The sequence below is a fragment of the Anolis sagrei genome, chromosome 5 (assembly GCF_037176765.1).
Source record: "Anolis sagrei isolate rAnoSag1 chromosome 5, rAnoSag1.mat, whole genome shotgun sequence".
NCBI lineage: Eukaryota > Metazoa > Chordata > Lepidosauria > Squamata > Dactyloidae > Anolis > Anolis sagrei.
Window position 1 is genome coordinate 185,589,047 of NC_090025.1, and position 15,770 is coordinate 185,604,816.

A 15,770-nucleotide genomic window follows, 5' to 3' on the forward strand; every position below is an offset into this window, starting at 1 on the left:
ACTTATTTTTTTTAACAAAAGAAATTGTCTTTAACCTTCTTACAACACATTTTCAAAGTCTTTTCTCTCTCTCTATCTCTGTCTCTTTTTTTTAGTAACATAATCCAAACTAGATGAACGCTTATTGTCCCCAAAGAAGTCTCTGACATCACGTTGCTTCTAAAGTTGAAAATAATTACTCTCAGTACAAACGTAAGCTTCTCTTAGCAAAAACTTATCCCTTAGAATTAATGGCAACCACACAATAGTGTCTATTTAAAGACATGGTTTAATAAGGGTGAAATGTTTAGTTTTCCTTTCTGGTAGAGTCAATTCTCTAAGCTTAGATTCAAATGTATGCTCAGTTCAGATGACACAGGGTGGTAGTGATGCTTTGCTGGAAATACATAGTGGGTTACTGCTGGTATAGGTTTTGTGCCCCCCCCCCCAACCTTTCTCTTTCTCTGACCCTATGCAGAGAAAGATTGCTTTATTTTAAGCTCCATTGAATTATGTAGAATTTAATCAAAACTAATGTTGGCTTTATTCCAATCAGTAATCGCAGCTCAAGTAGACCATTTAAATCAATATAATTGTTGACTCACCATTCAACTAGGGAGTTAATGAGTCTACAATATTTGGGGCCAACCAACAGGTTTCTAGCAACCACTGATTTCTATGAAAGACTGAGAAAATGTACAATAAGCCCTCCACTTTTGTGCAAGTTAGCACTGCACGACCCCAGTGAAAGTGGGAAAATTGCAAAAAAAAAAAAAAAGGTATCTTTTTCCCGAGAGAACTTCTTAGAATCTCTAGGTTCTCCAGTTGCCTCTATGTTCAACTTTCACTAGAAGTTGATCACAGAATTGTGCTAGAGGACATGGAGGTTTCTAGAGAGGTCTTCTAAGAATCTCTAGGTTTTCCAGCAGATGATGACCATGTTGACCATGGAGTTTCACTGACCTAGAGATTATTGACCTTCTTAGATTAATCCACAAAAAAAAAAATGAAATCTGCAAAAGTTAAAGCTGCAAATGGGGAGACCCAACTGTGTCTTTCTTGTACCATCAAAAGCAATTGCACCTTTAAAAGTTTTTCTTTGACTTGACCCATTATACTTTCAAGTCTTGATTCCTTTCAGTTGAATTTTGTTAGATTAAGCAGTTTTTTTCACTCTTACGCTATTTTTTTCTTATGTCTGTATTTGGAAACACTGGTTCTGGGAGGAAATTGCATCATCTGAGGGTGCATCCGGACAATCTCTTGATTGTGGTGACTCCCTCAATAGAGAAGGGGCTGTCCAGATGACATCTTGGACAATCCCGAATTAATTTGCTACAAACCAGGAAAAACCTGGTTCATAGCTAATTAATTAAATAGTAGATTTATTCTGTACCTTCTTGGATGGTGTGGGATAAACCCACTACTTCAACTGTCTGCTCCCTCAAAAGTTCTGAACTTCTGAGAGGGCAGTCCAGACAGAAGTCCCATGTTCTCAAAGATGATTCAGCCTGGAAAACTGAGGGCTCCAACCCTCTCCCCCAAAACCCCCACAAAACCCTAAAAAATAAAAACAAATTACCAATAGCCATTTGGCTTCTCCTTTCTGATGGAACATACCAATGGCACCCAAAATGGGAGAGAGAGAGGAAATCACTCCTGGATCCCCCTATGTTTTGGAGCATCATTGGTATGTTGCCTCGGGCAAGTTTCCTTTTTATTTTTAAGGGAGGTTTTGGAGGGGAGGGGGGTTGGATTGCCACATGCTATCCTGGAAGTATTCTGGATAGCATGTGGACAGCCAACAGGGAAAGCCTGTTTTTTGCCCTGCCTGTGTGAATTTAAACCCCTCCAATTTAAACTGCTCCAAATTGGGTTTAATGTATGTGTGGAACTGCCCTGAGATGCAAAGAAAAAAATTGCTTTTGAATTCCCCTCCACCCTTCCCAAATTCATATCAAGTTTCAAGTACTGTCGTATTGTGACAAGCTAATACGTTTGAGAAGATTTCTCCAATCATTTCAGTACCTGTCCAGAGAAGAAAAAAGGAAATGCGTCACATTAATTCATACCACATTAAAGTGATTATACAATATAATCTTCAAGCCTGTAGAGAAGCCATCCTGAAAGCAGCTTCTCTGTGTTGCTAATTCCATGCTTGAAATTCAGTATACCAAATGTAGCACACTTTCACTATACTGTCCCAGCTGAAAATGAAATAGGCTCAAGTCTTTCTGCAAACAGTGGCTTAAAATCCAGTTGTTACTCTGAACTACAGCAGGCCTATAGAATGTTTGGTAATTTGATAAGTTAAAAAATACTTGGGACTTTGTGTATGTCAGTGGAGTTCAAAGTAGTTGCACCCTGCTTTCCATTGGTTATGCTTGAGGTATTGGTGAAACTTACCAACTTTGGAGGGTATCAACATTTGCCTCCAAAAAGAGATCTGCTCTACAAGGCCACTAAATTAAAATTAAAATTTGAGATGCAGAATTATTGGTTCATGTGTTGCCCAAATGTATTTATTTTATTTATCATGGTAGTATCAACCAGACAATTGTATTACATTTTTAACAATTTTTTAAACAGACAAAACAGAGTTTGCAAGCTTAGTAGTTGATTAAATGTCCTTTGACCAGTAGCTGGCCACTTGGAGTGCCTCTGGTGTTGCTGCAAGGAGGTCCTCCATTGTGCATGTGGCAGGGCTCAGGCTGCATTGCAGGAGGTGGTCAGTGGTTTGTTCTTCTCCACACTTGCATGTTGTGGATTCCACTTTGTAGCCCCATTTCTTGAGGTTGGCTCTGCATCTCGTGGTGCCAGAGCGCAGTCTGCTCAGCATGTTGCCCAAATAGCCTCTTTATTTAAAAGACTTCAATCAACCAGTGCAGTTCTGGTGGAACTTCACCAGCCAAGAGAAAGAGGTCGATATGAATTCACGTGTCTTTCTTTTTCCAATATTCTACAAAGGAATTTATTGTATGACCTAGTCATTTTGGCAAATCCTGGATAAAAGGGGAAGTAAATTGCCTGATAATGCCAGTGTCTTTTCCCATGTCAAGTCCTGAAAATGTCTACAAGCCATATCCCCAGTGTGCTCTTACACTACAGTGTCCCTGAATACGATCAGGACATTCAAGTGTAGAAACAAAAGTACACTGCTACCAGAGCTAGGCTTTAAAGCAGGCATGGGCAAACTTTGACCTTCCAGGTGTTTTGGACTTCAACTCCCACAATTCCTAACAGCCGGTAGGCTGTTAGGAATTGTGGGAGTTGAAGTCCAAAACACCTGGAAGGCCAAAGTTTGCCCATGCCTGCTTTAGAGTCATGGTACTGTTCAAGTTAATTAATTTAAGAAGACCTCACCCTACAATTTCCAATGTGAGTATAACTAGATCCCTTTGTCATGTGTTGAAGAGTCCAGCTGAATAATGCCATTCTCTAAATTTCCACCATAAAACTAGGCTGTATAGCAATATGTTACCGTCTTGGATGATTTCCTCCTTTAAATAGTGTGTATTGTGTGTGTGTGTGTGAGAGAGAGAGAGAGAGAGAGTGAGTGAGAGAGAGAGAGAGAGAACTTTCATTTCTATGCATGTCAAATTTATTTTTGATTTTTTAAACAATATAGTCTTTCTCCATTGATTAATTTTTGCCAGGGCAATACAACAGATCACAGGGACCAAATATCTAGTAACTTTGACATTTCATCGCATTGTCTACAAGGCATCTAAAGACTGGACAGCTGATAGAGTATAGCCCATAGGGATGTGGGAGTCATCAATTATTTCACTCTAACACAAAAAATGAATGATTTCTGTAGTTTTCTCTATGCTGTGGGAGAAAATAAATATTTTTATATAGTTTTCTCCCCTTCTTTGAGCATCCCAGAATTTATACATAGAAAAACTCTCTTTTTTTCCATAGAAAAAACTGCATTTGCTGTGCAAGAAACAATGGGTAGAATCTTCTATCACAATGTACATTGTGTAATGTTATATACAGTGAGCCCTTGGTATCTGCTGGGATTTGGTCTTAGGACCTCTGTGGGTCCTGAAGTCTCATTATATACAGTGATGTAGTGAAATGGTGTCCCTCATAAAAATGGCAAAATCAACATTTACTTTTTGGATTTTTTAAAAATATATTTTCAAACTGTGGATGGTGGAATCCGTGGATATGGATTCTGTGAATTTAGAGGACCAACTGTATACTTAGCTAGCTACATGGCCAAAGTGCTAAGAAATTCTATTAGTGAGTTGCTAAGATGCATAAAGTGTGCAATGGTACTCCCAATGCACTTTGCTGGCTCCCCTATGTTGTAAGGCAGGGGTCCTCAAACTTTTTAAACAAAGTACCAGGTCACAGTCCCTCAAACTATTGGAGGGCCAGATTATAACTTGAAAAAAACACAATGAATTCCTATGCACACTGCTCATATGTTATTTGTAGTGCAAAAAAACACTTTAAAACAGTGGTTCTCAACCCTGGGGTTCCCAGATGTTTTTGGCCTACAACTCCCAGAAATCCCACCCAGTTTACCAGCTGTTAGGATTTCTGGGAGTTGAAGGCCAAAAACATCTGGGGACCCCAGGTTGAGAACCACTGCTTTAAAATAATACACTAATTAAAATGAAGAACAATTTTAACAAATACAAACTTATTAGTATTTCAATGGGAAGTGTGGGCCTGCTTTTGGTTGGCGAGATAGGGTTGTTGTTGTTGTTGTTGTGTGCTTTCAAGTCATTTCAGACTTAGGTTGACCCTGAGCAAGGGCCGGGTAAATGACCTTGGAGGGCCATATCCGGCCCCCAGGCCTTAGTTTGAGGACCCCTGTTGTAAGGTAACAGTATTCCTTTGCTGGATATGAGTGTTACAAAACTACCCAATTCTAATTTTTGCAGATCTAAGTCCATTTACAAAGACAGAAGTTGTGAACAGGGTTCCAGAAAATGTAATTAAACAGTAATTAAATATATTGTCGAAGGCTTTCATGACCGAAATCACTGGGTTGTTGTAGGTTTTTTCAGGCTGTATTGGCTATGGTCTAGAGGCATTCTCTCCTGACGTTTCGCCTGCATCTATGGCAAGCATTCTTGCCATAGATGCAGGCGAAACGTCAAGAGAGAATGCCTCTAGACCATGGCCATAGATGCTATGGCCTACAACAACCCAGTAATTAAATACTATTTCTTGCATAGGATGTGTAGAAAATGTGGCTTTGTACAAAACAATGACCCCGTGTTTCTATGCACAGAAAAATCCCCATAGAATATTTTGTCACCTTCAAATATTGAGAGAAATCTCTGCTGAAGTCTATTTCTCTTCCTGACTGTCATAAAACCAAATTTTTAACAGTGGAATGAAATAACGGAGAATCGTTGTCCCAACCCTAATACCTACCGCTGAGTTTACAATCCAGACAATATATTCCATGCATGGACATCCAATCCTATTAAAAAACAATGTGTTTAGATGTAATCTTTTCAATCCAGGGAACCAAGAGTGGACCAGGATGTTGTGATTATGGATCCCTCCCTGTTTCTCCACTGAGTAGATATAAGCACTATTGAATGGCAATCTTTATGTGCTGATGGGCAATGAGCAGGTGATCTGAGCCACTCCCTGAACTAGGACTGAGGTCTCAAATTGAGGCTGCAAATCTATGTGCACTTATCTAGAGTTAATCTCATTGAACCCAGTGAGACTTTGTTCTGATTCGGACCATTGAACCCTTAACTGGGGTTCTGAGAGTACCAGTTACAAGTTAGACAGTACATTGCAGAATGCATTTGTAAGCCCCTTTTTTGTACTTGTATTATCAGTAAGGTTGGGAACTTGTTTTTTGCTCATGAGCAGTACTTATGGATCAGGATGAATGTATTGCCATAACTCTATTGGTTCTGTTATATTTATATTTCCAAACTTTAAATAATAATAATAATTGTACGTGGGAAAGAGGGAGGAAGATGGGAAAACCAAGGGCAGGAAAGAGACAATCAAATGCTTGGAGCTTAAAACAAAGTATCTGTGCAACCGACCATCTCCCGTGAAAATTTAATTGAAAAGAAAGAAATGAAAAAGAATTATGTAAATATAACATAGAGTTATAGATTTATATTTTGTTCATAACACATAGTGTAATATAAGTTGTATATTTTCATGTTTTGGTTTTATGTTATCATTCACACCACAAGAAATAAAAAAAACCTTAGGAGCAGATGTACCCAAAAAAAACTGTGGGTTGCTAGAATCCTGGTTTGGGGGTGGGGGGATGGGGCTGATGGGTTTTCTTTTTTCATTGCCCTTTTTTTCAGTATTATTTGCCCTGCAAGGCACCAATAAAAACAGCAAATGTGTTCTTTACCTAAACTGTGTTTCTGTTTCCAAGTTCTTAATGCTAAAAAGTACCATTGCATTGGGGCCGCTGGTAGCACAGCAGGTTAAACCAATGAGCTGCTGAACTTGCGAAAGGTTGACGGTTCAAATCCAGGGAGCAGGGTGAGCTCCCACTGTTAGCTCCAGCTTCTGCCAGACTAACAGTTCAAAGACATGCTAGTGTGACTAGAACAATAGGTACCGCTTCTGCGGGAAGGTAACGGCCATCCATACAGTCATGCTGGCCACATGACCTTGGAGGTGTCTACGAACAACACTGACTCTTTGGATTAGAATTGGAAATGGGCACCACCCCCCAGAGTCAGACATGACTAGACTTAATGTCAGAGGAAACCTTTACCTTTACCATTGAATTACAGGAATATAGGTGGGGTGGGCAAGGCAATGGCTGACCCAAATAGAATGACCTTAACAATTTGGAGAGCTGGGCAAAACAAAATGAATTTCAGGTACTACAACTAGGATTTATTTATTTTATTTATTGACAGTATTTATATTGCACCCTTCTCGCCCACCAGGGGACTCCGGGCAGATGACAATGTACATATACATGGCAAACATTCAATGCCATAGACACACAACATATATAGACAAACACAGAGGTAATGTAACATTCTAGCTTTTTTTGAGGGTATTCTGGCCACCAGGTGAGCTGTCCATTCACTGACCATTTTTGACACTGATGAAGTATTTCCTTATTCTTTGCATGCTTCCTGGAGATTTTTATGGCCTCGTAAATTAGTTAAATTAGTTAGGATAGGTGACATCTGGCTTGATAGTGGTACATGTGAAAGGCGTATAAGAATAGAATAGAATAAGAATTAAAATAGAAGCTGAATATAAGTCAACAGTGTGATGCAGCTGCTAAAAAAAATTATAGGCTACATTAAATGGGGGCATAGTGTCAATATCAAGGGAAGAAGTAGTCACACTCTATTCTACATTGGTTAGACCTCACCTGGAATCAGTTTTCAACAGGAAGAAAAAGAAATACAGGGAAGAAACCTACATATGTCCCCTTTGCTCAGACTCATCTGGAAGACTGTGTCCAGTTCTGGGAACCACAATTCAAAAAGGATATTGACAAGCTGGAACATCTTCAGACAAAGGTGGCCGAAATGGACAAAAGTCTGAAAGCCAAGTCCTAATGATCAAGTTAGGGAGGTGAGTATGTTTAGCATGGAGAAGAAAAGGTGAAGAAAGGACATGATAGTCATGTTTAAATATTTGAAAGAATATGATATTTAGAAGGGGCAGGCTTGTGTTCTGCTGCTTTCAAACTAGGACAAGGAGAACATTGTGTATAAGATAGCTAACAGTGCCTGGACACACAGTTGACACCAGTTTCACTCTATAACTGAGTTAAAACTTGACTTCATTTCAATGCTTTGGGATGGGGAAATCTAGCAATCTGTCATTACAGATGTCAAATGGCTGAGTTTTATAGGTTCCTTCAGGTTTCTCCATTTTACTTGAAGGCTGGAGAATTACTACACTGTAGTGCAGTGGATCTCAACCTTCCTAATGCCAAACTTGGCACACAGAACTCCCATGACCAACAGAAAATCCTGGAAGGGTTGTTGTAGGTTTTTTCGGGCTATATGGCCATGTTCTAGAGGCATTCTCTCCTGACGTTTCGCCTGCATCTATGGCAAGCATCCTCAGAGGTTGTGATGCTTGCCATAGATGCAGGTGAAACATCAGGAGAGAATGCCTCTAGAACATGGTTGTATAGCCCGAAAAAACTACAACAACCCAGTGATTCCAGCCATGAAAGCCTTCGACAATACTGGAAGGGTTTGGTGGGCATTGACCTTGAGTTTGGGAGTTGTAGTTCACCTACATCCAGAGAGCACTGTGGATTCAAACAATGTTGGATCTGGACCAAAATTGGCACAGATACTCAGTATACCCAAATGTGACACTAGTGGAGTTTGGGGAAAATAGACCTTGTTATGTGGGAATTGTAATTGATTGAATTTATAGTTCACCTACAAAGAGCATTCTGAACCCTACTACCAATTGAATTGGGCCAAACATCCCACACAGAGCCCCCATGACCAACAAAAGCTACTGTGTTTTATGATTATCTTTGGTGACCCCTCTGACACCATCTCATGACCCCCCCCCCCCCAGTGGTCCTGATCCCCAGGTTGAGAAATGCTATATTGCAATGGACAAGTTGGGTTCATTCCTTCCCATTGTACAATTATTTTCACAATAGTGTAGTGTTGCTGCTCTTCTTTCAAAATAGCAATAAGACACACTCAAAGGTCACAGTGTACAGAATTAACAATCAGGTAGCACCATTAACAACTTTATGTTCTACCAAAACACCAAAAACATCATTTGTATTAGCACGTATTTCTTCCTAAGAGTAACATTGTTTGCCCTCATAAGTTATATGAAACACATTTCTATTATGATCAAACTATATCCCACCAGTCCATCTGAACATGAGGAAGAACTTCCTGACTGTGAGAGCTGTTCAGCAGTGGAACTCTCTGACCCGGAGTGTGGTGGAGGCTCCTTCTTTGGAGGCTTTTAAACAGAGGCTGGATGGCCATCTGTCAGGGGTACTTTGAATGCAATATTCCTGCTTCTTGGCAGAGGGCTGGACTGGATGGCCCATGAGGTCTCTTCCAACTCTATGATTCTATGATATGGTTACCAGAATACTGTATGACTGATTACATTAGGTATCTTTCCATAAAAGGTATCAAAATACCCCTTTATTCAATTGAAAAGATATGTGACAAGACACCGGCAAGAGTACCCAAATGCACATCAGGGCCAATATGAAGGCCAATCCAGCTCCTTCATATGCAACACAATCAAGCATGTGTGTGTGTGTGTGTGTGTGTGTGTGTGTGTGTAGCAAGCTTTAAATAGAATTATTGCTGCACTCTCCATATTGATCGCCCATTATGTGATATAGCAGCTAGTGCTGAATTGGGATTTGAGTGGTCCATCTGACTCCCCTCATTTAACCAGTCACTGTCTTTCAGCCTAACCCTCAATACTTTCTTTAGCTTACTCTGCAACTGCCTATCTTAACTGCATCCTTCCCATAATTCTGTTCTGTCCCCTTGTCATCTTCATCTCCATTCTATGGAGCCCCTAGTGGGGCAGTGGGTTAAACCCCTGCCTCGACAGGACTGAAGACCAACAGGTCGCAGGTTCGAATCCAGGAAGAGGCGGATGAGCTCCCTCTATCAGCTCCAGCTCCTCATGTGGGGACAAGAGAGAAGCCTCCCAGAAGGATGATAAAACATCAAAAAATCATCCAGGTGTCCCCTGGGCAAAGTCCTTGCAAATGGCCAATTCTCTCACACCAAAAGCAACTTGCGGTTTCTCAGGCCGCTCCTGACACAAATAACTCGGGACTATGTCTGTTTCGCATTTGTATTGTATTTTAAAGCTGGTTGTATTTTTTTAATCTACTGCTGTAAACCGCTCCGAGCCAAATTGGGAGTGGCGATATACAAGTCAAATAAATAAATAAATAAAATCCCCATTCTACCCCATTTCATGTGACTTTCTCATGTAAAGAACGACAAAAAGCCCAACAACATCTGAAGGGCCCATTATAAGAACCTCATTATAGCATAGCCTTCTTGGAAAGCAAAATGAGACCATAGGGGTATGAAACAGTCCTTTTTGTCCAATTACAGATTAAAAAGAAAACACAAAGCACACCAGTGCCTAATTATATAAAGTTGAGACCCTATATCTAATTTGGTGTAAATCTATCAAAAACATCAGGATTTACTTCTCTATAGGAATGGTAGGATCAGAACATGGGAAACTTACTTTTCTGTGCACCCATGCCCACTGAGAAATTCTGGGAGTTGCTTTCCAAGAAAAATGTTCTCCACACTCTGCTTTGGCTCATGCCATCAAAAAAAGATGAATAAGTAGACCAATAGGCAAAGTTTTGTTATCTTGTAAACTTCTTACAAAACTATCCATCCCGCCAAGACAAAACCATTCCCACGAATAGAGTCAAGAAATTGTTTTGTTGTCAGGTGGAGTTTCGAATTCCTGGAAGAAGCTGTACTTTGTCAAGTTTCAGAGTTTGACTGCACACAGGAGCTGATTTGAAGTGAATGATCTCCATTCTCAACCCAAGCTTTGTTAACTCTTCCATTTGAATGAGACATCCCACGTAGGAGGTGGGCTGAACAGGTAACCCACATTCTTCACAGTGAATAGGAGAGGGCAATCTATATTATCATATCAGGGAGGAGCAAATTATACAGGAAAATTCCTGGCAGACAATAAAGACAATCCTGACAGCGAGATCAAAACAGACATCAAAACTTCTTTTTCTCTCCCAGGCATATCGATGTTTAAGTGACAGCTGAGAGAAGGGGATGATGGACTTTCTCTATTGTTCTCTAGGTGCCTGCCACTTTGGGAAGGCGGAGGAGGGGTAACCCAAACGTTTACTGTATTTAATTTGATCAAATCACAAGGTAGTTTATTCATAAGACAGACAGCACAGTCAGTCTGTGAAGTCAAATTTCTTTTCAAACAGTTTGTTTTGGTGACAATGATCTCTGGGAGAGAGAAGAAAAGCATTGAGGATCCTGCGAGTGGGGAGGAGATTGGGGAGGGAGGAAGACAATACCAACCTCCACAACAATGGGGAAAATACTTACACAAATGGAAAGCGGACTTATGTTTACTGGCCTGAGTCTCTGAAGGTTGGAAAAACAGGTTGTTTTCAATCAATGAAGCTATACAACATCACCAACTTAATTACAGCCTGCAGATGAGCTGAATATGTTATTCTTTGTGGACTTTTTGAATAGCCAGCCTACATGCTAAATAAATGATGGTATAAAAGAGATGCTGGTCTGAAATCACACCTAGATTATTATGTCTGAAGGGAAGGCTAGCAGGTCATTGGCAGATAGGCATTGATATAGCTTTGGACATTACGGAGGTAAAATAGACCACGGATCTGTGAGGCTGGTATGGGTTGGTCAGAAATAAAAACAAAGACAGATTGAGCATCCTTTATCTGGAAGTCTGAAATACTCCAAATTTGTCCACATGGGTAGTGGAGATAGTGGCACCTTTGCCTTTTGATGGTTCAGTGGGTACACAAACCTTGTTTCATAGAATCATAGAATCAAAGAGTTGGAAGAGACCTCATGGGCCATCCAGTCCAACCCCCTGCCAAGAAGCAGGAATATTGCATTCAAATCACCCCTGACAGATGGCCATCCAGCCTCTGTTTAAAAGCTTCCAAAGAAGGAGCCTCCACCACGCTCCGGGGCAGAGAGTTCCACTGCTGAACAGCTCTCACAGTCAGGAAGTTCTTCCTCATGTTCAGATGGAATCTCCTTTCTTGTAGTTTGAAGCCATTGTTTCGCATCCTAGTCTCCAGGGAAGCAGAAAACAAGCTTGCTCCCTCCTCCCTGTGGCTTCCTCTCACATATTTATACGTGGCTAGAATTGTACAGAATTGTAGAATTGTACATGTACAGAATTGTTGAAATTATTGTACAAAAGGTGTATATGAAACATAAATGAAACAAATGGGTCCCATCTGATAGATATGTCATTATGTATGGACAGCAGGTCCTTGGTATCTACTGGGATTCGGTTCTAGGTCCCTCGGTGAATACTCAAATCTGTGGATACTCAAGGCCCCTTATATTTAGTGGTATGGTAAAATTGAGTCCTTATATTAAACTCAAAACCTATGTTTGATTATATTCACTAGCAGTCCCCTGCCAATTGTTGCTGTGGCCCAGTCTGTGTATATGTGTTTTGTGTGTGTATGTATTTTGTGTATAATGTAATTTATGTGGCTTTTTAAGTCTCTTCTATTTTTTTCCAGTGTTTTAATGAGTGATGGTCACTTGTTGGCCTGATACATGCATTGTGTCCAAATTTGGTGTCAATTGGTCCAGTGGTTTTTGAATTATGTTAATCCCACAAACAGACATTACATTTTTATTCATATCGATTCTATCTGTGACTGATTAAATCTTCAGATGTAGAATCCATGGACACAACAGTATATGTGAATACTGTTATTCCAAAAATGGGAGGGATGGGAGAGATCCAAAGTCACAAACATGTCTGGACCCAATCATTTCAGATAAGGGATGCTCAAACTGTAATTGGGAAAGTGGAGACTAAGAAGGGTTACAAGAGACAAGAATGGATGGAGGGGAATCATCCACATTGCTCAATCAATGAAGATAGGCCTAAAGCTTCCATACACTTAGCATAATGTAGCATTGTACAACCTCTGAGTATGCCTTGCATAAGAAAATCCTATCAAAATCATGAGTTCACCATAATTTGATATGTGATCTGAAGGTATGAATGTGCACATATAATGCATTGGACGAAGTTCATCTTGCTAGAGTAGACCCATTGAATCAATGGGAAATACCTACATGTTGACTCACCATTCAACAGTTGATTCTGTGGATCCCTTTGAGTTGGGATTAACCAACAGGAGCCTGTTTTTGATTGGTTGTGAGCTACTCTACTTGCATGCTCCTATTCTAAATCCATTAATTTTCGGAACATTCTCAACATTAAGGTGGTGGCTTTTCAATATTTTGTGACATCCAAATCTCTGCTTTGACAAGCAAGGCAAATGAAAAACATTTGCAATGGGAAATGGGGCCTGTTCTCTTTTGGTTGTTGCTACAAACTGAGTAGAGAGGCTGAGCAGCCCACTCACCCCCTTCTTCCTTTTTTCTCTTTTTTCTCTTTTTGCCATTCCTCCAAACCTTTCCATTTTATGTCAGGAATGCTTAATTGTCCGCTGCCATTCGACAACCCTTCAAGCGCAAGATGGCTGGCAAAGCCCATTGAATCCTAAAGACTCTGGCATGCTTCTTTGTCGCAGTGAACCAGAGTCACCCCTAGCAATCACTCTTGATGGGGGAGAAATATGTGCAAAATCTCTTCATTCAGCCTAATAGTACGATCTGTCAATCAGATTTAGGGCACCGAAAGTAGCCAGCGATAGCCTCATCTCTCTTGATTTAATCACTTTGAATTAGCGTAACTCTCTGTCACTCCCTTGGCATGAGTTTCTTTTTTGACCATCTGAGCAATACAATCGGCCATCTTTGGAATACGGATATGATTTCATGTAGCTTTTGGAACCTGATGTAGCCTGCCACTCTACCAAACCTCTTAGTAGCATCTATTTTGTTGGAAAGCAAAGAGCAAACAAGGAAGAAGATTAATTCTTTGAAAAGAGCTTGCTTGTGGAATGGCTTTTTTAAAATCAGAAATTATCAGAAAACGAACAAATACAACATGACCCCCACATACACGTGGAATATGTTGCCAGAACTCACATGGATATGCAAAGCAGCCAGTAAATGAAGGACTTCTAGTCCAATAATAGAAATATAGATACATAGAAATGGACTTCTAGTCCAATAATACCATGGAGTCATGCTGAGAGCCATTCAGCAGTGGAACTCTCTGCCCCGGAGTGTGGTGGAGGCTCCTTCTTTGGAAGCTTTTAATCAGACCCTGGATGACCATCTGCCAGGGGTGATTTAAATGCAATATTCCTGCTTCTTGGCAGGAGGTTGGACTGGATGGCCCATGAGGTCTCTTCCAACTCTTTTATTCTGTGATTCTGTGATTCTGTGACTAGAAGTCCTTCATTTACCGTCTTGCAGATGCTTCAGGCAGAAGATGGTAGGACAGAAATGGCAGCTCCCTCCTCCAGCTGTTTTTAAGAACCTAAGTTTTTAATCCCCACTCTGGAAGGATGAAGCTGAGAATATTTTCCTGTTTCCAATATTGGAATTAGAGAAATTATATGATTCTCAAGTTGGAACAGACTACAAGGGCCACCTAGTCCAACCACTGCCATGAAGGAAAAACACAACTGGACCTGTCTTGAGGGATAGCAATCCAGTCTCTAAAGAGGAAGAGCTCTCCCAACTTTGGGGCAATCAATCCCACTGTTAAACAAAGCTGAGAGTAACTAGAGGTGTATCTTCATTGCAGAATGAATGCAGTTTGACACCGCTGTAACTTCCATTCCTCAGTGCTATGAAGTTCTGGGATTTGTAGTTTGGTGATGCGCCATCATTATTTGACAGAGAAAGTTCAAGATCATCTAAAACTAAAAACCCCATCATTCCATACCATTGACCCATGGCAGTTAAAGTGGTGCCAAACTGCATTTATTCTATCATGTAGATGCATTCAAAGTTCTTGCTAATGGGTTGTTGTATTTTTTTTTTCCGGGCTATATGGCCATGGTCTAGAGGCATTTTCTCCTGACGTTTCACCTGCATCTATGGCAAGCATCCTCAGAGGTAGTGATGCAGGCAAAACGTCAGGAGAGAATGCCTCTAGACCATGGCCATATAGCCCGAAAAAACCTACAACAACCCAGTGATTCCAGCCATGAAAGCCTTCGACAAGTTCTTGCTAATGTTTGGGTGGAATCTCTCGGAAGATGTTCTTTATAAGAGTTGCTTCATATCAATTTGTTTACATTGTACAAGGTGTCATCTTGTCATCTGATGCAAGCAGAAAAATATGGGTGAGACTCTGGAGGCATATTGCAGCTGGAACTAGACACCAGAGATTTCAAGGCTAGCCAGTTCTTCTGAGCCTGAGCTTTGTTTCCCTTTCACATCAATGGTGGACATAGTTGTGTATGGACACAAAGCTAGTGAAGAGCATTAGATCTGCATAGACTCACTGGATTAGGGTGATATATAGTATAAAGAAAGCCTATGAAATGATGCAAACCGGCACACCACATGCCCACCCAATGTTCTGTCATCATTTCTGGCATATGATGTCATTGCTTATTTCACTGATGTCATTGACGGCCTCCCTTGTTATGCCCACAGTTATGTCATTAAGTGCCATAAACATGTCATCATAATTTATCTTCCCACATCATAAATAGTTTATTCAATGATACTATTACACCTCCAGATCTCTTTTTTTACCCCCTCCCCTTTCCATATGACTGGCAATTACTTCAAGAATTTACTGTAATTATGCCACTTGATGAAATTACAGTAATTATAAAAAAATAGTTCATTACTAATGAATTAAAAAAGCATGGAAATTCACATAAAAATGAAAATGTTAAGGCTTCAAAGCAGACTCACAAAGGCAAGGAAATTTACAATTAAGAATGTAATCTCCTAAAACATTGCAGGTTGATATTTTTTACAAGGAAAAAAGTGAGGAAGGAAAATTAAATCATAAATGCTGTGAGATGCTAGGTAAGCAAAGTAAATAGCAGTGGAACACAGCATCATGTTTTGCAAGATGTAAAGATCACATCTGAGACTGACACGTTTTTACCTGGTATGTTATTAATAGCTCAGACATTTCCTATTTTGGTTCCACAAAATGAGCAGGAA